Source organism: Cololabis saira, chromosome 3 (assembly GCF_033807715.1).
Source record: "Cololabis saira isolate AMF1-May2022 chromosome 3, fColSai1.1, whole genome shotgun sequence".
Lineage (NCBI taxonomy): Eukaryota > Metazoa > Chordata > Actinopteri > Beloniformes > Belonidae > Cololabis > Cololabis saira.
Genome location: NC_084589.1, coordinates 38,842,354 through 38,866,620, shown reverse-complemented (window position 1 = coordinate 38,866,620; position 24,267 = coordinate 38,842,354). Strand labels below are relative to the sequence as shown.

At 41.9% G+C, this 24,267-nt stretch overlaps 1 protein-coding gene across 1 annotated transcript in view; it reads left to right on the top strand.

Annotated features, from left to right (window-relative positions):
* The first annotated feature begins 1,199 nt into the window (after nt 1-1,199).
* Nucleotides 1,200-24,267, top strand: part of LOC133439349 (raftlin-like) — a 205,955-nt gene continuing 182,887 nt past the window's right edge. Inside the window, exon 1 of the mRNA XM_061717474.1 lies at nt 1,200-1,737. The gene's annotated coding sequence lies outside the window, so the exon portion shown is untranslated. The remainder of the gene's footprint in view (nt 1,738-24,267) is intronic.

The following is a 24,267-nucleotide window of genomic DNA, read 5'->3' as shown; positions in this document are numbered from 1 at the left end:
TATCTATCTTCATAAAATCCCATCCCACACACTCTCACGCCACACATGGCATGTCTCATGCTGAGAAATTAACTTCAGCGCACAGTAACTCCAACTGCCCCTCTTACAAACGAGTCACGGTACGCTACTGTGCGCTGAGCTCTCAACTCAGAGCAGCTGTCTGGAGTTACCGAGCAATCAGCCAATCTGAAAATAGAATTTTTTTGTTGCCGGTTAAGGGTTATCATACATTTATCATTATCGAGGTAAAACTGCCTAACTTATCGTGATATTGATTTGAGGTCATATCGCCCAGCCCTAATCGAACGCCTCGGACAGATCCACAAATAGAACCACACAGTGTTGTTTTCTGTCCAAGGCAGTGCTGCGATATAACTGTGATTATAAATGCAACAAACACTCAGGAACATTGAACATGACGTACATTTGTGTCTCGATGTTTTAAAATGTAGTTGTTGGCTACTTGAATTCACCATGAGGACACTTATATATCAAGTATTACCTATGATTGGTGATAGATTTATAATACCCCCCCCCTGCCAGACCCATCCACTACCCAAAGCTCTGCCAAAGCTCCAGGAACCACAACAGTGTACTTATGCCAGCCCTGAACTGATGCAGATTTGTGTTCACCCGCGGTGAAAATGCTCTCCACCAACACGAGTCCAAGTATGATGTATTGCAGCAAGTATTATCACAGTTTATGTATCAAAAAGCTGCTGTTTTCTCCAGTTCATTGTTCCCCCATACAGACTGGCTTAAATAATAAATATGTCTCTGTAGGGGGTCCTGACCCGGACATATTAAATATGCATAACCGCCTCAGTGGGGAGAAGTGCTGAGAATCACACATATGTACTCATTCACATACATATTAAACAAACAAACCCTTTTTTTTCCAGCCTGCAGGTCTGAGTACACCGGTATGTTGAGTGTGTGCTGAAGTATTAACCTCAAGTATTGATCACTGTTTCTCTGCCCACCTTTCCTAAGTCCGTTGCTCCCTAAACAGCCACCCTTCCTCTTTTCCCATCACCCTTCTCTTCCCTTTCTCTAACTCTGGTATTTCCCAATAAAGCACCCCCCCCCTCCCCTTCCTCTCTCCACCTCTGTCATCCCCCTCCTCCTTCCCTTTTCCTCTCCCCCGTCCTCCCCTCAGATGGATTCTTCAGCCAGTCGTGTGGAACCGGTGCGGCTGCCGGAGAGGCTCACACAGAGGTGGCGAGGCTGTTGTGAGCAGACGCTGGGTCAGAGCCGCTCAGTTGCTTCAGACAATCACAGGGCAGAAAGAGAGAGAAAGCGAGAGAGAGAGACACAGGAAAAGAGGCATTCGCAAAGAGAGAGACAGAGCACCACACAGAAAGAAAGGGAGGGAGGTAAATATGTGACAGGATGTGGTTTCCCTTAAGCTTGCAGAACATACTTTGAGTATGACCTAAACACACCCAGCGTACAAGTGTGTTTGAGCTCCGTTAGGTGAAAGGAGAAGCGAGGCGAACCGCTGGAGCTGCTGCTGCTGCTGCTGCTGAGCTGACAGACTTGTTTCTCCGCTGCCTGCCTGCCTGCCTGCCTGCCTGCTGGGGGATTGTGTTTCCCTGCTCCTCGGCAACCTCAGTCAGCTCATCGGACGGGATCTGCGCCGGTCCTCCATCCTCTCATCAACCTTTAAGTGGAATGCCATTTCCTTCACCAAGCCCTGGTCCATGCAGTGAACTTTTCGACTAGATTGCAAAACAGGTAAGCTTGCTTCCTGCGTCTGAAGGAGCCTCTCGGCGTGTGTCTGTTCGTTTGAAGTTCGCTCACGCCTTCTTCCTGAGATAGCAGATACGGTTAACTTGGCCTAACGCCGTGGTGAGTGTGTACCTACGAGAGTTGATTTGTTAGATGATGCCGTGAGTCAGATGTTTGGTGTTCTGGTACAGCGTGTTCAACACTCGCATGGCTGACAAACACACCGGGCATTCAAGATGAAACAGGTCTGTTTGGTTTGAAGTGTGAGACATGACAGCAGAGTGGGGACGGGATGACCAATTATTCCTAACTGGATCCAATCCCCAACCAATCCCTGACAGGGTTTCCCTCACCAGAGAGACCAGGTGAGCCGGGGGTGTGTGTGTACGAGGAGTCGGCTTCCCCGGCTGTCATTTGGACTGTTTACACCATGTTCTCGAGACACGAGTTCATCCGAGTGTGTGCGCGCTTGTGCGAGGGGAGGAATTTTAAAGGGAAAACAAGTTGAGGGATAGCAGGAGGTGAAGGAGGCGTGGCGACGGGGGCCGTGGGATGTCGGTGGGAGACGGAAGACGAGGGCATGAGAGAGAGGAAAAGCCAGAGGGGAAGAGGAGAAAATTGGTGTGTGTGAGCGAGAGGCAGAGAAAGTAAGTGAGAGAGCTCAATCTCGCTGAACTGCCGGTAATTAGTTCCAGCTGGCGAGATGTGGAGCACCGCGCTGCGTTAACTCTGCCGTGTTGGAAGGTCAGGAGTTCTCTCCGCCTCACATGAACACGCACAAGCATCTGTAGTGGGAACCTTGTGAAAACTTTAAGAAGTCTTGTTGCGCTCGCTCATCGAACATGGCTGCAGGACCCCTCCTCACCTTTAGCGTGAAACATTCCCTTCTCCTGTGTCTTTAAGCCTCCCCTCACGAAAGGCTGGCGTTGGCTCTGATTGGTCGGCTGACTAACCCAAAAAGTGAAGTGGAAAGGAAATTAGCCACCAGTGAAGCAAATGGGTTAATTACACAGTTGCTATCGGAGCTGAGGGCTAGCCTTGAACCACTTGTGCACTTTGAGGGCATAGATGCATTTACACTGACGGTTCTGTCATGTAGGGCTTTTCCACCAAAGTGGTTCTGGTGCTAGTGCCAGACTTAGCACCGGTGTTTTGCTTTTCGAATGCTGGCACCATCTCTGTGACGAGTAAACTGATGCTACACTGACCCCAAGACCTCGCAGGATGCAGGAACCGCTACGAATCTATGCAACTGCCGTATTTAAACAACCTCTGTGACTTTTAAACAAATATCTAGATGCATTCTCCATTGTTTAACCAATGCAACCAAAGATATGTGAACTGTACAGCAAACACGTGACTCTAAAAGGACTTATCCTGAACTTTCATCCTGAAGCGAAACTGTTGTTGACGTTAACGGCAGAAACTTGCACAAAGACTCCAAACAAGACTAAACAAGACGAAGGCAGCAAATGATCCTTCAAATGATTATTCAGAGACAAAGGCCTTGTGTAATGCAGTAATACATAATGATTAAGTGGTGTTAAAGCACAACTACATCATAGTAATGAGGCAAACAACAACTACTAGATTTTGATTCTGTTTGGTGACGTGTTGGAAAAGCAAGCAGGTTCTTTGTAGAACCAGGAACTGGCCTCATCGCCGATTCTGAGTTGGTCAAAAAGCCCTAATAGTGGATCTCAGGACACGTCATTCCCTCGATGTTGGGTCTCTTGTTGATGTTGTGGAGGAAGTGATGCAGTGAAAACCATCTTCAGCTTGAATTCCTAATTTTAAGTTTGGGGGACAAATTAGACGCGTGATTTTGTTTGGAATTTGCAATCAATGAAATGAGACAAAGCAGCCATGGGAGAAAGTTTGCTATTGTCATTTCTGGTAGGATTGTATCGACAGTTTAAAGTGGAGATGGCACTTGAATGTACTCAGCAACGTATTCCACTCAAACCACTCAACCAAGGTGTAAAACACCAGTGTCATGTGAGACATTCATGTGACCTCTTTAACCCAGCTGTTAGCGGCTGTGGTTTATTTGACCTGCAGCTGAATGTCTTTTAACTAAATTGCTGTGCTACATCCCTCTATGGTTCTCCTTTCTTGTGTGTTTGTCTACACCTGTTACAAATAAGTGTTAGTAAGTGTTTTAAGTAATTTCTTCAACACAATGAAACGCATATCTCCCCCCACGCAGTCATTTGCATCAATGTTTTTGCCTCATGTACTGTAGCCCCACCGAGTCAAAAACAGTCAAAAAGGACTGAAAATGACAGTTTCATGCAGGCTATAGTGACACCAAAGTTTAAATCTTGAGATAATTGCACGTTTCGTGATCCGGAAGTTAGCTTTCCAATTATAGCGTTGGAGCTAAGGCCCCCCCCCATCAGAGGCCAACCTTAGCTTCATGCGTACTTTTGGATTCCAGCCAGTTCAAGCGCTCAGCTAAACCTGCGCCTGTTGTGATGCTGTAATCCCATTCAGCTTGAAATGCATTTAAGCTTGAAATGTTGTAGTCGGAGACAGATAAATAGATGTAATTAATTGATCCCAAGCTGGGAAATCATGTAAGACAGCAGCCTGTTAAACCGCAGCTAAGTTAGTCACATGATAGCTGACAGAGTAATTGGGCAAAAGTGTTTTATGTTTTTGAACTGGAAAGGGAGAAAAGCCAGCTAGTGTGAGAAAAGGATTTTCTGTGTTTACTCTTCTTGGGTGTCAACTGTTGGCTCGGTAGCTACACACAAAATACTATGACCTGTTTTATGAGTTCCCCGGGTGCTTTTCAACAACTTCAAATGACACATTTATGACCCTTTTTTCACATATTAAAACAATTTCCTGAGTTCTTAATATGCATTTTGTATTGGTATGTTATAGTATGCATTAGTATGCATTTTGGTCCAGATAAGACAGAGGTATAGTATAAAAGACCTTGTTTCCTAGCAAGACCCACCTACTGGACACACCTCACCCCCATCCGCTTCCATGAGTTGTGCCTCTTTTCTAAATCTGCGCTACAGCTTTATGCTACCTGCAATGGAGGTCTAACATATGCAGAAAAGTTTAAAGTTGGGTGGAGATACAGATAGGGAAGCAGCAAATCTGAACAACTCACTAAATAAGACATTTTCTGACCTGTGCATCTCCAAAGTGACGAGTTTTTGTGACACTTGTAAGTTGTTTTTCTTTCATTCTTCTGTCCGGTTCCTCCCAAGTCAGCTCGAAGGGGTTTTATTCTTCAGACTGAGCTGCTTGCTGTCTTGTTATTTTTCCCTAAGGTAGATCTGGCATAGCTCGGACTTATGGTGTGGGTCATTATGTTGCCGTGGGGGAAATCCCCGGCCGACTAGACACATACCAGAGGGTGCTACACGTGCTGCAGGAGGCCGTTTTGGTTCAGGGTCCCTCTCAGTCTGTACAAGTCACCGAAACAGCCCCAGACCAACACGTTTCCTCCTCCGAGATTGACAGTTGATACCACACACTGATAAGTACATTACTTTTCAGCTTTTCTTTCAACTTCTGGCTGTTTTGCACTTTGCACCAAAGCTTTTCATTGGACACGAGAAGCATGTATTTCAAACAGAAAGAAAGTAAAAATTGGGTCATTCTAAAACTTTTGACCAGTAGTGTGTGTATGCGTGTGTGTATATATGTGTGTGTGTGTGTGTGTGTGTGTGTGTGTGTGTATATATATATATATATATATATATATATATATATATATATAAACACACCCCCTTTAACCACATGACTAAATGTCTGATTTGTATCAAGCACGTGCCGGTATCACGACATCTAAAACACAACACACAAGAAGATCCTGTGTTGTGAAGAAATGGTCTGCTTGTGAAGTGGCTGTGACTCCTTTTTTTTATTTTTACAGAGCTGACTTGTCAAATACATTTCTGGAAAGTTAATTCATTCACCTTAGAAATTCTCGGAATAGCTATCGGCACAAAAAGCAAGTCATCTTCCTCAAACTCTGCATGCAATGTTGCTCTGTCATGTTTTTCACGTTTCCAAGAATAGACTTAAGTTCACTCCAGAGAGGTCGTGTGTGTGTGTGTGTGTGTGTGTGTGTGTGTGTGTGTGTGTGTGTGTTTTAGTTTTTTCTTTTGCTACTGTAGCTTTGCTATATATATACATATACAGCTTTGCTATATATGTACGACATGTCAGGTCATGCACAACGTGCAAACATGCATAAATGCTTCACTAACACATCTAAAACAGGCACAAACAGACATGTAAGAGGAGGATGAGCTGTCTGTAGGAGCCCCATATGGCTGCCTCGCCGGCCGCTCTGCGGCCCATCTGCCGGAGACGTGATTGTGCTCTGGGGTTCACCCTGCTGCAAAATCACAGAGAAAATAAAATCATTGTTCGGGGCTAAACGTGACATAACCATTATTCTGAAGGCCCGGTTCATCCCCACTGCAAGGAAAAGGTGGAGGCGTGCAGATATTTTTGTTCTCATCTGACAAGATGTGAAATTCCAATCTCCTTTCAGTGAAAGTGAATTGAATTTTATTGAAAATTATATCTAAAAGTACTGAAACAGCTGTCTCTGAAATGGTGACCCATTCAAATTTTTCATTTTCCAGTAATTCAGATGATGACTCATCAATAGCCACTACTCCATATATATTCGTTAGCAGCATGTCTTTAACGAGGACGATGGGGGTTTTACCTCTTTCATGCCGTTTATCATAACTCTGTCCTGATTCATCCTTTGCAGATGCACGTGCTGCTCTTACTTCCTTCTTCTGTGCAAAAATCCTTCCTCAGTTTGGTCTTAATTTAACTTCAGGCGTCAGCAGACTCAGCAAGGCCGACCCCCCCGACCGTTCCTCCAACATTACGATGTCGTAACAGACGCAAATTCTTCCTTTGACTTGATTGAAAGAGACATTTTATCATAAACTTTGAATGAGTTCATGCCGGTTGTGGATAACATAAGTGATTATGTGACTAACAAGCCAATAAAAGGTCTCATTAGAACATGTGGTTCTCATCCTGTTAATTTCTTTATTCAGATTCTTTCACTTTTAAAGATATCATATTAACATTTCTCACTTTTTATTGACGATTTCATTCCAGATGAAGTCTCAAACCTTGAACACATTGTTGGCCAACTATCAGCAGAGAATAGAGAGAAATGTCGGTGAATCTGAGTGAACAAACCAGTTGTCTCTAACAACATCCAGCTGCAGTCATGTTTCTAATTCTTCACACTTATTTTCTTCCCCCGAACCATCAGTTTGTCTGTTTTCGGATGCCGTGTGTAGATTTGTTTTTCTTCCTGATCCATACTTATATTTTAATCAACTTATTTTTGCTATCTGATCTGGGCACAGTCAGTCATCGTGTGGGCTGTGAAATTTGATTAATGCAACTGACAAGCGTTGGCTGATGTAAACTCTGTGTGCTCCGCTGCACTCAGTATAGAGAGATAAACACCAACAGAAAAAAACAAACAGATTATATCATATTCAGAAATGTTTAAGGTATATCTAACCGTCACCATCAGTTTCTTCTTCTCTTATTACATGGTGGGAATATTTGATGTCGGGGAGAAAGTCAAACAGGCTTCATATTAAAAGCATATATTCATATTTGCAATTCAGTTCAACTCGTTTTGTATAGCACAAATAACAATAAATGTTAATCTCAAGGCACTTCATAGAGGAAGAAAACAAATGAATACAGTCCAGTGTAGTCCAGTTATATCCCACCTCTATCTTATCCATCGTAGCAGTTGTACTCCAGATGATTCCAGTTTGAGGCAGATTCAAAAATCCCAAAACTAAACTTCCTTAACGAACCATGAGACTGATCGAGTCATCACCTCGGTGCAACCCCTGGTTCTGAGCAAGAAAAAGGCAGAAGTGGAGAAAGAGAGGAAAAAAAACTATAATCTCCAATAAAGTCCAACAAATTGCAGTTCCTCAACTGACCACTGGGGGTCGTCCCCAAAACTGACTCAGTTTCTACTGAACAACAATACAGTATATAAATTGTTCTTTTGTCTCATTAGCTAAACTTTACATCCATGACAACTGTACAGGGCTTGGATATTAATCTTAATTTGAACCGTCATTGCAGTCTAATCCAGTGGTTCCAAATTTTTTTCTGCTTTGGTTTCTAAGAAAATATTTTAAATAACATAACAAACCACATTTACAGTGTAATTATTTAAATTTGTTGTGTAACAGTATTAGTAGCTGTCAGTGTAATAACATGTTTTTTTTTCTTTTTTGCTGTGTAATAATATCCAACATTGCTGCAAATACATTAAAAAAAATAGAATCTCTGTGCAAAATGTGTTTAAAAACAGAGAAACAAACAACAAAGAACTCCCCATCAATAACATGTCCGTTATGAGGCGATTCTGGAGTCTCCTGCGACCCTGGGCAAAGATTCATAGGAGGCCCCTACAACTAATTAATCAACCTTATGTAATAAATAATCTGACACTAAAGAACAATGTAAAAGGAAAACATTTGTATTGTTTCAGAATAAAATATAAACACCACTGGCACACAATGTGTTTCTCACAATGGCTCTGCCGCCCACTTTGGGAACCACTGGTCCAATCCTCAATTTAGCCATTGCAGTCCTTGTTTCAGGCACTTTTTTGAGAGTGACATCTGAAATGAGGACAGATTTAATCAGAATGCATGTAAACTCATGGTAGTTAGCATCATAGGTTAGCACGAGCTACAAATAGAGTGGGAACTGAGTTGAGGTGGATTAGCAGTCGTTGGGCAGAGTTAATTCCTGCCGGCATGCCTTCCTTTCTAAACTATGGTGTCCTCACTGTTGGTGTGACTAAGAATGAAGATATATACGGTGTAGTGTTCAGATCTGCAGAAAACTGTGACATCCCAGACCCGTATGACAGTCGACTGGTTGACTCCGCCCTCTAAAACCAGATGTTTTAAATGAAGCTGTAAAAACATGGTTGAAAAGGGAGCTGTTGTGCCATATTTCTGTGGGTTTGTTTCTTTTGTTTTTTTTTAAACATCTTGCAATGTTATCAAGTCCAAAAGTTGTATTTCAACTTCTGGTGGGGAAAAAAAAAGCCAAAAAGAGACTCCTTTAAACCATCAGGTAGAATTGACTGACATCTTGAAGTCTCACATTTCTTATTGGTGAAATGTTTGTTTAAAGAGATTCATTTTTCTTACTTTACTCTGTGAAAGTAATGATGTTTTTGAAGTCAAAATTATTCAGGCCTTTGGGTTTTACCCCAGTAGCGTTAACCCTCTATGAGATGAAAAACACACAAGCTCGTACTCTGACTGTGTGTAGTCTAGACTCGGCTTACGGAAGAGAAAACAGAACCTCCTCGTATTTCTATACGGCTAATCGACTCCAGATGTAAAGGCTGTTCGAGACAAATTGGAGTGATATTGATCGGGTAATGTCCAAAATGGACATGTCGATAAGGTGCATGAGAATCTAAGATCTTTGCTTCAGATGACTTTAATAAAAAATGACCTGCCTGCAGCAAGTTAACAGAAAGCAAACAGTCACTCGGGGGAAATCTTCTGCTGGGGAAAACAGGAGAAAGTAGGAAAACTTAAGAGTTCCTGCTTTTATAAAAGTACTCTCCCCACTTCGCTGTTGAAATGGCAAAACCATCTTTCTATCTTTGGCTGGAGCTTGAAAGCAGTGAAGATGCTTTTTTGGGTGCAGATTGAATAGAGGCGACGTTTTTCTTTTCACTTGTGGGCAAAAAACAAATCCCAGAGTGATGATGATGCTCAACAAATCCACCTTGTGAGCGTAAGATTGTTGGCAAAGGAGGAGAGGAGGACTTCAGTGCTTCCAACTGGACCTAGGCGGGAGGAAAAGGAGAATCTGACGAGGAAAGAGGGGCAGGAGGAGAAAGATTGGTGCCATTCTTCTCCGGAGAAGTGAATAGTCATAGAGGGGTTGGTTCCCATGGCAATAGCTCCCTCGAGGAGAGTGTGTGGCTATCTGTGTGTGTGTGTGTGTGCGTGTGTGTGAGGACAGACTGTAACTGCGCCTTGAGACTGTAAGGAGATGAGGTGGGCCAAGGCTGTCGCACATCACGGGCTCATTCAGAGACTCACAAAAAAAGCACTGAATCCACAGACCTTTGTTTAATCACCTCCTCTTCCCTCCTCACTCGTCATCCTTCATCCCTCACTTTTATTTCCAGCTGCACCCTGGCCAATATGTGCCGTCCTTGCACAGTGAAAGCAGAAATAACGAATTCAGTGAGCTGATAATACAATTCCACCTCCGGCGCTCACGGCCCTCTTGTCGGGAGATTGTAAAGGTTTGGAGGCAGAGATGTTTCAAAAAAGAGAAAAAAAAAGGTTTTTAGAAGAAGTCCTCAATGGAGAAAAGCTTTTGGAGGCCACCCATTAAAACCCATTGAAAGTTTAATTACTTTTCCTTTTTCTGAGTTATTAATTGATTTTTTTTCTTCCCTTTTAATCAGTGGAGCGTTGAAGCCATAATGTCAAATCTGGGTTAGCCTTTGTTCATCTAGCCTCTGTAATTTGAGTGCAGTCTCTTGATTAGGGACTTCTTGCATCAGTCTCTGTGAAAGGGTGGAGTGGCTAATTTTCAAATATTCTTCGTGGCACTCTGACTTAGAAAAAAAACCCTCACTCTCCTAGAATCAAAGCTTTCAAATCTCTTTTCAAATCTTTTTTTCTGCCCACCTTGCTGTGTGAATGGCACCTTTGGTTCTGTGGCTGTACCGCTGTAGGAGGCAGTGCCGGGGCTGCGATGGGGGGCCTAATGAGAGCTGGGGATGTGAGGATAGCTGCAGACTCACTGCAGAGGATGAAATCATTCCGTCACAGGTTTATTTCCTGCGTTATTGAGTTGTATATGTTTTCAATACTTGTTGGTTAAGCTATGATTCCCATGAAGTGCACACTGCCGTTCCAGTCGCAGAAAAGCTGAAGTGCGTCTTCCCATCCTCTGAATATAAGTTCCCCCGAGTCGTACTTGCCAAGCATGAACTTCCAGGTACACGAATCCTGACACGGTGCACTTGGAGTTGAGAAAAGGCCCATTTTAAAGTTCGGAGCACTAGTTATGAAGCAAACCCCGCTATTGTGTCAACGAACCTTTTATCACCTGAGGAAAACGAGACGCAACGAAAATGCAGATCATGTGACGATAACGATAATTAAATATATAATGCAATATCGTAGACGAATAAGAACAAGACTAAAATGTAGATTACAAAATAAAAACTCTGCAAAAATGTGTCTTCATTTTCGTTGACCAAAACGAGACTAAGGCCCGGTTTCACAGACAAGGCTTAAGCCTAGTCTCAGACTAAAATGCTGTTTGAGCTGGTTTAACTTTAAGTCACTTGCACAGACATATCTTAAAGTAGTCATAGATTTAGTCTGTTCTGGATTAAACAAAGCCAATTGCAAGAGGGTAGATTAGAGCTACTCTAGGACTAAATTGAAGTTTATATTAATCCTGCAAAGAGGCAGGTTTAACTTCGGCTTAGTCCTGTTTGTGAAAGGGAGCATAGATGGTTTGGGAGCATGGAGTATTTGGAATATCTAAATGAAGACCAATATTCGCTACAGAGGCCAGCCAGACAAATAATTGTGGATAGGAGTCATCCATTGAATCGGTTTGATGAAATAACTTTCCGAGACCGCTTTCGTATGTACAAAGAAGATGTACTGGAGATAATTACTTTGCTTGATCCTAGACTTTCCTCCATGTCTCAAAGAGGAAGGCCTGTACCCAGTTCTCTCCAAGTTCTGATCACTTTGAGATTCTTGGCATCTGGAACCTTTCATCGTGAAACAAAGCAACAGTGTGTAGAATAGTTCACAATGTCTGCAGTGCCATTTGTGAACTGAGAAATCTGTACACTTAGTTCCCTGATGCTGCTGAGCAAGCCAACTATAAATCGTGATTCTACGAATATGGGAACTTCCCACGAGTGATTGGCTGTATAGATGGATGTCATGTTGAAATCAAGTGTCCATCAACTCCTGATGCCGAGGAGTACAGGAACCGTAAGAACTGGTTTTCCATCAATGTTCAGGCTGTATGCAAGAAGATGCTGCAAGGTGATCATTGCCACAGCTGTGCTGCACAACTACCTGAAGCAGCATAATTGTCCTGATCCTCCAATGGAAGACCAGAATGATCCAGATGTTCCCATGCCGGTGGCAGAAAATAACCAACGAGGACTTGCACTCAGAGCTGCTTTCACATTGCAGCACTTTAGTTAGAAAAAAGATACATTTAACCATGGAATGTATTGATTATGGCTTGTTTTTGCCTTAATAGTGTTTGTTGTGTACAACATGTATAAATAGTGTGCTGAAAAATTAAATGAGAAACTCAACCAAGGCTGTTCTAAAATGTAGGTTGTGGTGACTACAATACTCACACTCTTGTCAAGTGAGAAAACATGTATTTTCATAACATATTTCATTACATTACATAGCTATCTCATGCATCTTTCTTTGAACAGCTCTCTCTTCTAATTTCATATCCAATTCGACCTGTAGAATTCTCATTTTCATGCCATGCTCTTCTTTCAGATATTTAATTTTCTGCTCATGAAATTCTAGGGCTAACTTTTCATGCATGGACATCCTTTTTGGTCTCTGCTGGAAGGTGGTGGCAGCATCTTTTCTCTGGGATGCCAATGCCATGCCAGATGTGGAGGGTGCACAGTCACTGTGCACTGGCTCTTTCACCAGGATTAGAATCATTTCCTCTGGGAAAATAACACTTTTGGATACAAAAACTCACATGGTCCTTGGGATGAAATAAAAATAAAGATAGACACAGACAGTGGAATAATCATGTACATAAGGAGGTAACTAATTTACTTTCTATGGTATATTTACCATTTGTGCTCAGTTCTTCATGTCCACTCTCCAAATGGTCATCATCCGGTATACCATCCAGAGGTTGCTGGTCCTCTATTATTCCAGTCAACAAGTGAGCCAATTCATCGGTCTTGTCTTTACTTGGTGGGGGTCCACCACCAGTAGTAAATCTCTCTCTTCTGGCCTCTGCGTTCCTTTTTTTTCAAATCTAATTTGATGTTCTTCCACAGAGTCCATGAAGGCAGATATCATTCAATATAAACAATGTCACAAAACTATATGACATCTGTGATATACAGATCATAATAGACATGTCACCTGCAGTTGCTGTACCGCTCTTGTGGTTAAATTTTCATTTGAGTTGAATTCACTGCAAATGGCAGCCCAAGCACTCCTCTTCTTATGTTCAATAGCAGCACTATGACCTTTACTTTCAATAACAGCATGATTTCCCACAATTTGTTTAAGTAGAGTTTTTTCATACTCAGTATAGTTCTTTGAGCGTGTTCTTTTAGCTTCAACCATGTTTGGTGTCAAAATTCCCTCCAGCAAATCTGTCCTCAATTCCATTCCAGGTTTTTATGAGCACCATTAGGCTAACAGACTGTGCTCACACTTAAGCTAATGAGGTGTTCTCATTTAAGCTTACTCCAGGACTCCACAGTCTGGGACTAACTAAGACAAATGTAAGCCACGCTCATGCAAGCCACTTAAATGACCTAGCTTTACTAGTCTGACTTAGGCTTACTCCTGGCTTGATATAAGCCTTGTCTGTGAAACCGGGCCTAAATGTTCTAACAAAGATCCTTAATCTTCATGTTTTCAGTAGTTTCTCTGGTTTAGTTCTGCTGCTGGGTGACGTCACGTCCTCAATCCCAGTCACGGCCCACGGGGAATCAGATCCAGAAGATGCAGCTGCAGAGTTAGAGGCTGATGCCGTTAACGCAGAGCTCTAGGTTCACGTCAATTAAAAACAAAGTTACATAGAGAAACGCGGGGATCTTCTCTGGGGCTGGAGAAGAAGAAGAAGAGACCATCTTTGGAAACACTTTCCTACATAGACGTGGAAAAGAAAACCCAATGTGTCGTCGAAAAAGAAAAAGATGGGGAGAAATGCGGAAAAATAAATATGCTGTAAACTCAAATTAGAGTCTTCTGTATCTGGAATGAATATCTTTCAGTCTATAAGGTAACAATAATATAATAAGATAACCTTGTTTGAATTGTAAAATGGTTTTGGATAAATACAATCTTTGACTAAAATAAGACTAAAATGCTCAGACTTTTAGTCGACTGAAACTTGATACGACTAAAAGGAGAATGAACGTGACTAAAACTAATAAAAACTAAAATGATAGCTTGACCTAAAGACTAGACTAAAACTAAAATTGAAACAGGCTGACAGAAACAACACTACTAGCAAACCGGAGGTCTGAAGTCCGGCCGGCGTCCCCCACCTGCGATAACATCAGCACCTCCATCAGCGGGGACTGATCCGTCCCACGGGGGCGTCTGAGTAAAAAGCTGTCAGGATTCCCCCAGGCCGCCTCTCTGCAGAGGTGTCGTGGGCATGTCGGACCGGAAGGAGGCCCGAGGCGGACCCGGGACACGCCAGAGAGACTTTAAAAGAGCAGTAGATAGTAGTTATTGTTCATAGCCGGCTAGAACAGTGTTTTATGGCGCTTTTCAACTAGTACCTACTCGTCTCGACTCAACTTGGCCTGGTTTCTTTTCCACTACAATTCAGCACCTGGAGCAGAAGTAGGAGGTTGGAGCAAAGCTGCTGTGACGGATTTGATTGTGTGATCTAAACGAAGAAGACAACAACACTAAAGATGTAGAACCTGGAGGAGATGATAAATGTGCTGCTGGGTCTGTGGCTTGTGTTGGATAGCAAGTTAAAACATGAGAGAGAGAGAAACTTCAAGTGGCAACGCGCTGCTGAAAAGTCCGTTGGTAGCCGCAGCAGCTATGAAGAGACAGAGCTCCTGGTAGATCTGGTCGTTCCTTATCGCCCGTCTAGATCCCTTTTTAATTCTCTCCTCAGCCACCAGGTTTATGAACATCTGCACCTCAGAGTTGGATCATGAAACAAACTTTTGCGCTGCCATTGCCTGTTGAATAAAATGAACAAGAAGCCGTCAGAGTCGCTCTTTCGCTGTTTTCCGCCTCCTGTCTCAGACGTCTGACTCCAACCCCCCGACCAATCGGTGGCCTGTAGCAGTGGTTCCCTACCTTTTTTCCATGGAGCCCCCCCTATTTGTGTCTAAGACCAGCCGGGCCCCCCCACCCATACGTACTAGCACCAAAATAGTCTTTAATTGAAAAAATGAACATTAATTATGTTTTTTTGATATATTTCTCTTTGGTTTACTCTGTATACATATGACTTTGTTTTTTTCCAATATCACCAATGTATAAAATATGCAAAAAGGACAGGTCTGAAAAATGTCTCTTTTAATATGAGAACAAAATTTTTAACATTTTTCCTTTAACAACCTGTCGGAGTAGATTAAATGTTGAGTAATGATATAATAACAAGGAATTAAATAATTTCCTGTGTTTGTCACCAGTGTATAAAAAACACAAAAAATATTCAAGACATTCATAAATGATTCCTAACAATGTCTTATGAATGACTCATTCGTAAATATAATTTTTACAACTGCATAATTTCAAAGCAGACAAAGTTTCGCGCCCCCCCAGAGATCTCTGGCGCCCCCCCAGGGGGGGCCCGGACCCCTGGTTGAGAACCACTGGCCTGTAGTGTGATGACATCACAGCCCGACTCAGCCGCTTAGAACCTCGGCAGAGTAGTTACAGAAAAGTATCTACTCGGCACGTTATACTCCTGGTGGGAAAAAACCAAGGCGAGGCGAGTCGGGCTGAGTAGGTACTAGTGGAAAAGCTCCATTAGTCTGGGATGTGGAGGACCAAGAAGCCGTACACGCCCACAGGCAGGGGAGCTTTGTGGTGTTCTCGTTAAATATCTTTGAATTAAAGTGAATCTACGTGCACTTCCTTCTGTTGACGGGTGATTTCTTGTTTCACGTCAACAGGATGTAAGATTTCTGTAATCATGCTCAGAGACTGAAGAAGCTGAGACTGTTTTATATAATCAAAGCTAGTTTTCATACAAAAGCTCTTCATAAATATCAGGGTGGGGGGCGGCACAAAAAGAAATGTTATTGCACAGAGGGATGTCTTGTTGATCTTAGATAATCTTGCCCAAAGTGCATTTTTCAAAGTGGCCTGGAAGTTTAAAGAAGTTGTTTTGCAGCCGAACATCTGAGTTGCTGCATTCTTCTCGTCTGTCCTCCTTCCTGCCTGTCTCTTACCTCTGCCGGTGTGTACTCTGACCCAGATAGGCAGAGGCAGCACATGCTCTTACTATACGTTTAAAAAGCACTGACGAGGGAGAGACGGAGAGAGAATCTGGCTTCCGTTTTGCTGAATCTGCACACAGATGTACAGTTACCAGGTACTGCGGAGCGTGTAAATGCTCTCCCTGATTACCCATGTCTCCCCGCTTTGTCTGTGTAAGCCCAAGTTCATGTAAATGGACTCGCTGACTGTGACTTCGCCAAAGGTCAGAGCATTAACATCCTGCCTCAGTGCCCATTGTCATTTATTCTCTCTCTCTTTCCCATCATCCTCTGGGTTGAGAACTCAAGGTGGCATGGCTGGAAGGAAGGAAGGAAGGAAGGAAGGAAGGGAAGATGGGGGATTCCCAACTGTAGTATGTGAACGTTTTTAGTTATTCAGCCAGAGTTGTGCAGGATTAGAGATTAGAGACATTTCACAGCAGCCTTTTTGGACACAGTTTAATATGAGCTCTCCAGAAAACGTATTTTCCCCAAGTACATGGTTAAAATGTGGTACTTGTAATTGCCAGTTCAGTCCAGTTCAGGTACGATGGCATCCGTTTAATGGTGGTGCAGTTACGAGGAAGCCTGGTCATTGCAGGATGCCTGGCTGTCCTTCTGTGCATCATCTCAAGTGTTCAACTGCCGACAACGACTTATGAAAGCACAAGCGACACGCGATGCACACGAGAGACGGGGTTTCCCGTCATACACCACAAGCCAGAATGATGAAAACCAGAAGCGTGCCAGTCGCTTGTCCTACTTGTCACCGCAGGTGCCAAGTGAAAATGAGATAGATCTTGAGAAACTGTTTCTTTCGCCCCGAACGGAAACCGATGAACTTCATCCTAAAGGCGTAACGCATCCTTAAACTACCCGGCAGTTTTAGCTGAGATGACTGTTGGCAGGTGGTGGGACAAGAGTTGAAAATCTTTAAACCAACCTGAGTATGGTGTACTAAAGCGTATCACATTCTATTGGAAAAAAAAAAAGAAAATCTTTGTTTTTCTGGATAATCTTTTCTGTTTTTCGTGGTATTTAATTTTTTTTGCCCTGTTTTTTGGGACATTTTTTAAATTTTTTTAATTTTATTTATTAACATACAGTGCAAACAACAACAAAAGACAACATCAGTTTGTGTGTGTGTGTGCGTGTGTGTGTGTGTGTGTGTGTGTGTGTGTGTGTGTGTAAATAAGATGATGAAAGTAGATGCATAAATAGAGAATATTAATTCGAGAGTAAATAAGTTAAACAAATAAATAATTATCATATAGAGTGGTGTAGCACGATATAATATAAATATAGCGTAATAATATGGTAATATCCTAATATAACATAATTTTTATAAAATATTATAACATATAAGCAAATGATATCACCATACTATAATATATAACAATATAATAATACTATAGTTTAACATCCCATGAGATTTCACAACTTAATATAATAATACACTATGAAACAATATATCATGATAATGCCAGGAATGATTATTAGAGTTAGAATTGGTAATTTATGTATTGCAATGACATTTTTTTTGGGGACATTTTTCCGCCCTGCTTTTAGGAATAAATGTTCAGTTTTTCAAGGTAATTTTTTCCGCCCATATGCCGCCGAAGGGGATTCTGTCTCCTCAGCTGCACCGTGCAGATCCAGTATTTTCAGCAGTCTCCTGATCGTCTCTTGGGCCACCACAAAGCTGCCTGAATGCATTTCATATGCATCTTCTTGTATCGGGTATCTGCGTAAAGTCGAGAAAACGAATCTATATGGCTTAAAGACAGGACTATCTCCCAGTGTCTTAAACCCAGATCAAAGTAAACACTGGTTACAGTAATCCGTCGTTTTTCGCGGGGGTTACGTTCCAAAAAGAAGCCGTGATAGGTGAAATCCGTGAAGTAGTAACCTTTATTTTGTTTACAATTTTTATACAAGGCTTCAAATTGCGGAGAACAGCACCTGAGTTGTTGGATTTGAACGGGAGAGTCGATGCAGAACATTATGGGTTTTGGAGAAAATTGGCAAACTTAATTTGGCAAGCTGTTTTATGTATATGTACATGTACAGTACAAATTAAACCGTAACGTTATTGACACACAGGAAGTGCAGAAGCGAGGAGACTGTTTAGCCAATCAAAATGCAGAACACAATGCAAATAAGTGAAGCAGCGAGACCATGAAAGGTGAACCGATTTATAGCGAAGGATTACTGTACACCGAAAAACAGGCCGGGCAAAATTACCACAAAAAATAGACAAAAACTATAGCGAAAAACAGAGCTTTTTACATTTTTTTCCAAGTGAATGCAATATGCTTCTGTACAGGTGAACCAAACAAGACACAATCACCGAAGGTTTCCCAACATTCACGGCTGCCGTTTTCCCTTTTGAAGTCTGTGCCATCATCCCAGTTAATGTAACGAGCCGTACAGGACCACCCCACTGTGTGAAACAACAAAGATCACTGCAGAAAAGTTAATAACGAGATGATTTAATGTACAAACCAACAACCTCATTGGCCGGCGATGCCTCTTGTCTTGCTGTCACATGTTCCGTTTCTCTGATTGTTTGTGTCCCTCTCAGATGGCATCTTGATAGACTTGTAGTCAAGACCGTCTAAACCAGGGGTCGGCAACCCAAAATGTTGAAAGAGCCATATTGGACCAAAAACACAAAAAACAAATATGTCTGGAGCCGCAAAAAAAGAAAAGTCTTGTATAAGCCTTAAGCCTGTATTATGGTTCCACGTTAAATCGACGCAGAGCCTACGGCGTAGGGTACGCGCCGTAGGCTCTAATCAAATGAAAGCAACACATGCTGCATGTTTCTATATTAGTTATAACTGGGGGAAGATTTTTCTTTCATTATGCACTTCGAGAAAAAAGTCGAAATGTCGAGAAAAAAGTCGAAATGTCGAGAAAAAAGTCGAAATGTCAAGAAAAAAGTCGAAATGTTGAGAAAAAAAGTCAAAATGTGGAGATTAATGCTGGAGTACAATCTTGAGAAAAAAAGTCGAAATATCAAGAAAAGAGTCGAAATGCTGAGAAAAAAGTCAAAATTTCGAGAAAAAAGTCAAAATTTCAAGATTAAAAAGGAAAAGAAAAAGTAAGAAAAAAAAGAAAAAGAGAAAAAAAGGAAAAAAGAAAAAAGGAAAAATAAGAAGAAAAAAGAAAAAGAGAAAAAAAGGAAAAAAAGAAGAAAAAAAGAAAAAGCACAAAACATTTTTGAAAAAGCTCCAGGAGCCACTTGGGCAGCGCCAAAGAGCTGCATGCGGCTCTAGAGCCGTGGGTTGCCGACCCCTGGTTTAAACCAAGACACTACCAAGACCAGAGAGTATCAAGACCAGGACTAGTTCAGCTCAAGACCGAGACCAAAGACTGTCCAGGGCGTGACAAGACCAAGAGCACAAAAAAGTGACCAAGACAGGTTTTGAGAACTACAAGTCTACATCTTGAGGCAGTTTCTTCTGCGTCCGTTGGTACCGTCCCCCAGAAACAGTAGCCCGATCCAAAAGAACCAGACGGAGGTTTTTTGCATCTAAGAGTTGAAAGAAACCGGACGGCTGGCCAGGGCACTTGACTGAACCGCTCACACACGGTGTCCGCCTCCAAAAAACAGCTTTGAGCTCCGTTTTTCCTTTTCAGAGCGAAAGGAAAAGATCAAAAGTCTGACATGAGCAGATAGTGTAAGGGAGATAAAGCATTCAAAAGAGAAAGGAAGTGAGCAGGCTTAAAAGGAGATGAACACAAGAACATAGTGTCCTAATTAATGTCTCCCTCCATTAATCCATTCTGAAGCTTGCCGGGCTGCTGGGTTTGATCTCAGCAACATCGCTATCAAAGCCTTGTAACACGGTTCTGTAATGTGTGTAAGATCTCCGTCAGGCAGCATTAAGTGCTGTCGCTAAAGCCGAAACATCTGTAAGCTGAAGACGGGCTTTTTGTACCGACATATCCCACATTGATGCCCAATTTTCTAATTAGAATAACTTCAATTTAAGGCGCTGCATCCTTGCATTTCACGTGAATGGTGGATCAGAAGAGATAATCCGGAGGCTGTCTGACGGTGACGGGTTCACAGAGAGATGCTAAGAAAGTCTGGAGGCTTTTGGAGCCTAATTTAGTCCATTGTTTTGCTCTTTTGCTCTATTTTCTTTTTCTTTTTTCAGCTTGCATATTTTGCCCTCGTTCTAAAACTGCTCTCATTTGTTAACCACATAAAATCTGCTGAGCACTAAACCGTGAGCAGACATGGTTGGATAGAAGCTGGCATCAGGGCGGCCATGTGTTAGAGAGGTCTAGTAATCTAGTTTACACTTTACTGCCCAACTTAACTCATTATCTGGACATAGTTTAAATTGGTTTAAAAGAAGAAAAGGAGTGTCTTCACCAACGGGAGTCCAAACATTTCAACTTTAAGGTCCTGGAGAGAAAGAAGTTGTATAAACTGTTGTATAACTGTATAAATTTAGCTCATACAGTAGCTACACTGAAGACGTTATTTGTGTCTTCAGGCAATCTTTATCTTCTTAACTATTTCCTTTATTCTGATATTAATACAATCAATCACTCATTAATTAATTAATTAATTAATGCAGATTTTTTTTATGCGGTACACAACTTTCCAACATGGGGGGGGCATACCAGTTTATTTGTAATTATATAATTGTCTCTTGTGTAGAGGGGCTGGTACTCATCAAATATAAAACGGTTTCCACTGGTACAAAGTGTACCGAGCCAATCACAACAGGGTGAAGGCGGAAGCTGTGCCATGACGCCAAGAGCGACTATTCAAAATGGTCAAGATGGCAAGAAAATTGCTAAAAACACCTCGGATCGACAGGATTTTACCGCCAAACTGACAACATTGATTTTCCAGAGTTTCCCGGTCCCTCCGCTGCTCGCCACTTTCCAGTCTCGCTGTCGCTCTGCTTATGTCACATGCGCCGCTTCTCTGATCGGTGGCATCGGTTCCAGTGACGTCCACAGTTGGTACTGGTACCCTACAAAGTTTTCTTCGTCATGTTGATGCAGGCACAAAATCCACAAACCTGGACATTTAAAACAGTTAAAATGTGTGTCCAGCATTTCCATCCATCCTACTGGACGTCATTTAAGATATTTTATTTTGAACATAAGTACAAAATAAATTAACAAATAAAACAGCAGAACAATAAATGAATAAAATAAAAAAGAACAATAATAATCATTAAATAATTAATGTACCATTGTAAAACAAAGTAAATGAGAATTGATAACTCCTTCCCCTTGAACTCAATACAATTTCTTTCAGTTGGACCTTTGTTATTAAATATATGAAAGAAAAGAAAAACTTGACAGTTTGCACAAATTAATAGTAAGAATTTTATAAAAATAAATGGTGGTATACAAGAATATTAATCACCTGAGTAGCTGTATTCATCTGTACGTAAAAGCAGACATTTACGTGTATTTATATTCACCAATGTATAATCTTATTCATTACAAACATTCTTAATCAAAGATATTTCTACACACATTAAAGCATACATATACACTTTACTTGTTTCTGTTCATGTTATGTGTAGATACACACGTTTCCATATACTGTACATATATACACATATACACCCACAACCATACAAGTCCACATGCTCCTGCACTGCACACTAGTGGGCATCATACTTGCATCCTTCGGAAGGAAACAAAGTACCTGGTGACAACAATATACTCAAGTTGTTGCAGTAAGAAGGGATAGAAAGGATGGTATTTGTTTTTTCCTGCAAACATCCATGTTGCTGTTCCCGGCTGACTGAAGGTAAACGTTACCTGCAACCACACCAGTCATTTGATCTGGTACCCGGTGCCGATTGTGCTTTTTCCAACGAAGACAAAGCCAGATGTTTGTGGGTGTTAGTGGGATTTTTTTGTCCTCTATCGGCTTAACAGAGACGCTGCTCTGATTACCTCCAGTCCATGATGCCTGTCTGTCTAACAAGCAATCACTTCCCGAGATCAGAGCCACATCAACTGGATTGGGTGATAATAGATGTCTGTAGACTTCGTCTCTCCCAAAGAGCCAAAAAAACCCAACAAAAAAACAAAAATCAGTCCATTCAACCTTAATAGTGTGCCAAATCCCCAGAGATCACAGGCAATGGCCCCGGTGATCAATGAGAGCACAGGAGGCCGAGTGAACCTTGGTCTGGCAGACGGCCTTTGATTGACACTTGGAAAACACAGCAGTCATGTAGTCTATCACATTCAGCACAATACGAAGCAGCTACGGGACGTTTCGGTTGAAAGGCCAAAGCTAAGTGCATCCCGGCTACAGCAATGCAACTCAATGTCAATCTCGGCTTATGACAAGGGAATCTTATTGAATAAAACTTCAAAATGCCATTAGCAGGAGACAAAAGATAGAACCAAATGGCAAGAGGATCGTTGCTAATTCAGCAGAAGAGAAATCAATGGCCCTGTTGCTGTTTTTGTTTGATCCTATATCTGCCCGGCATCTTCCATAGACCATCGCTAAGTCCCTGCCAATCAATCTTATAAAACTGAGCTGAAGAGGAGGTGTGGCCGGGTGAGTAAGGGCAGCAAACAAGAGTGGCTCCAGACAATGAAGGTATCTCAGAAAAAGCATAAATATCTCTGCTTTTCCTCCGTCAGAGCAGCTGTCAGGAGTAACGTTGTTTTTGTCAGCCTGTTTCAATTTTAGTTTTAGTCTAGTCTTTGGGTCAAGCTATCATCGTTTTATTAGTTTTAGTCACGTTCATTCTCCTTTTAGTCGTGTCAAGTTTCAGTTGACTAAAAGTCTGAGCATTTTAGTCTTATTTTAGTCAGAATTGTCCATTTTAGTCTAGTTTTAGTCAAAGATTGTATTTAGCCAAACCCATTTTACAATTCAAACAAGGTTTTATTATTATTATTATTATTATTATTATTATTATATTATAGTTACCTTATAGACTCAAGAACACATTCATTCCAGATACAGAAGACGCTCTAATTTGAGTTTTCTTTTTCGACGACACATTTGGTTTTGTTTTCCACGTCTATGTAGCGAAAGATCATCTCTTCTTTTTCTCCCAGCCCCAGAAAAGATTTTTTTTTAATTTTTTTATTTATTTTTATCTCTATTTTAAAATGTTTTATCTTTTTATCTTTATATGTGTGTTTGGTTTTTGGAGTGTTTGATTTGTATATGACAGTGCTGTGAGATGGAGATGTCAATTTCCCAGAGGGAACTTCCCAAAGGGATTAATAAAGTCTGAATCTGAAATCTGAAGATCCCTGCGTGGCCGGCCATCGGTCTCTTTCTCTATGTAACTTTGTTTTTAATTGACGTGAACCTAGAGCTCTGCGTTAACGGCATCAGCCTCTAACTCTGCAGCTGCATCTTCTGGATCTGATTCCCCGCTGCAGCGACTGGGATTGAGGACGTGACGTCACCCAGCAGAACTAAACCAGAGGAAACTACTGAAAACATGGACATTAAGGATCTTTGGTAGAACATTTCGTCTCGTTTTGGTCAACGAAAACAAAGACACATTTTAGCAGAGTTTTTATTTTGTAATCTACGTTTTAGTCTTGTTTTTATTCATCTACGATATTGCATTGTATATTTAATTATCGTTATCGTCACATGACCAGCATTTTCGTTGCGTCTCTTCTCGTTTTCCTCAGCTGATAGAGGTTCCTTGACAACAATATTAAGTCATAATTTTCGTTGACGAAAGCAACTTTAATCAGGAGTCGTCCCGCTGACCGTCACTTCCCATCAGCCTCCCGCCCGTCTCGTGGAGCCATGCAAACACAGACCTCTGCATTTTCCCCCTCATCTACTTTGTTTTCCTTTCATACCCCTCCAGCGGGCCGCTCTTCCTCCCCGTCCCATTGTTCTGGCTCCGTCTTCTCCGTCTCCTGCAGACGGCGTGACAGCGGTTGGCCCTCCCTCTTGTTGTGCCTTCCCTCCCCAGAGTGACGGCAGAAATGATAAAAGCTGTTTACAAGTAACCGTAGGCGACATTGAGAGACTTCTTGCTTATTTTGTTCTGTTTTTCTTTGATGGCGGAGTCGTGTTTGTCGCTGTGATGGTGAACTGCAGCGCGGCAACCCGAGCAGCAGTTTAAGCTGGGACAGAAGTGCTTTTAAAGACTTCGACTGAGCCAGCTCCCGCATGTGCTGAGATGCAAAACTCAACACCTCGGTGTATTTCCAACAGGTAGAAAACCATTTATCACCGCCGAAGCTGAGGGGTGGCATCAGCTGCAAGTCTGAAATGAGAGAAACACAACGTACACACC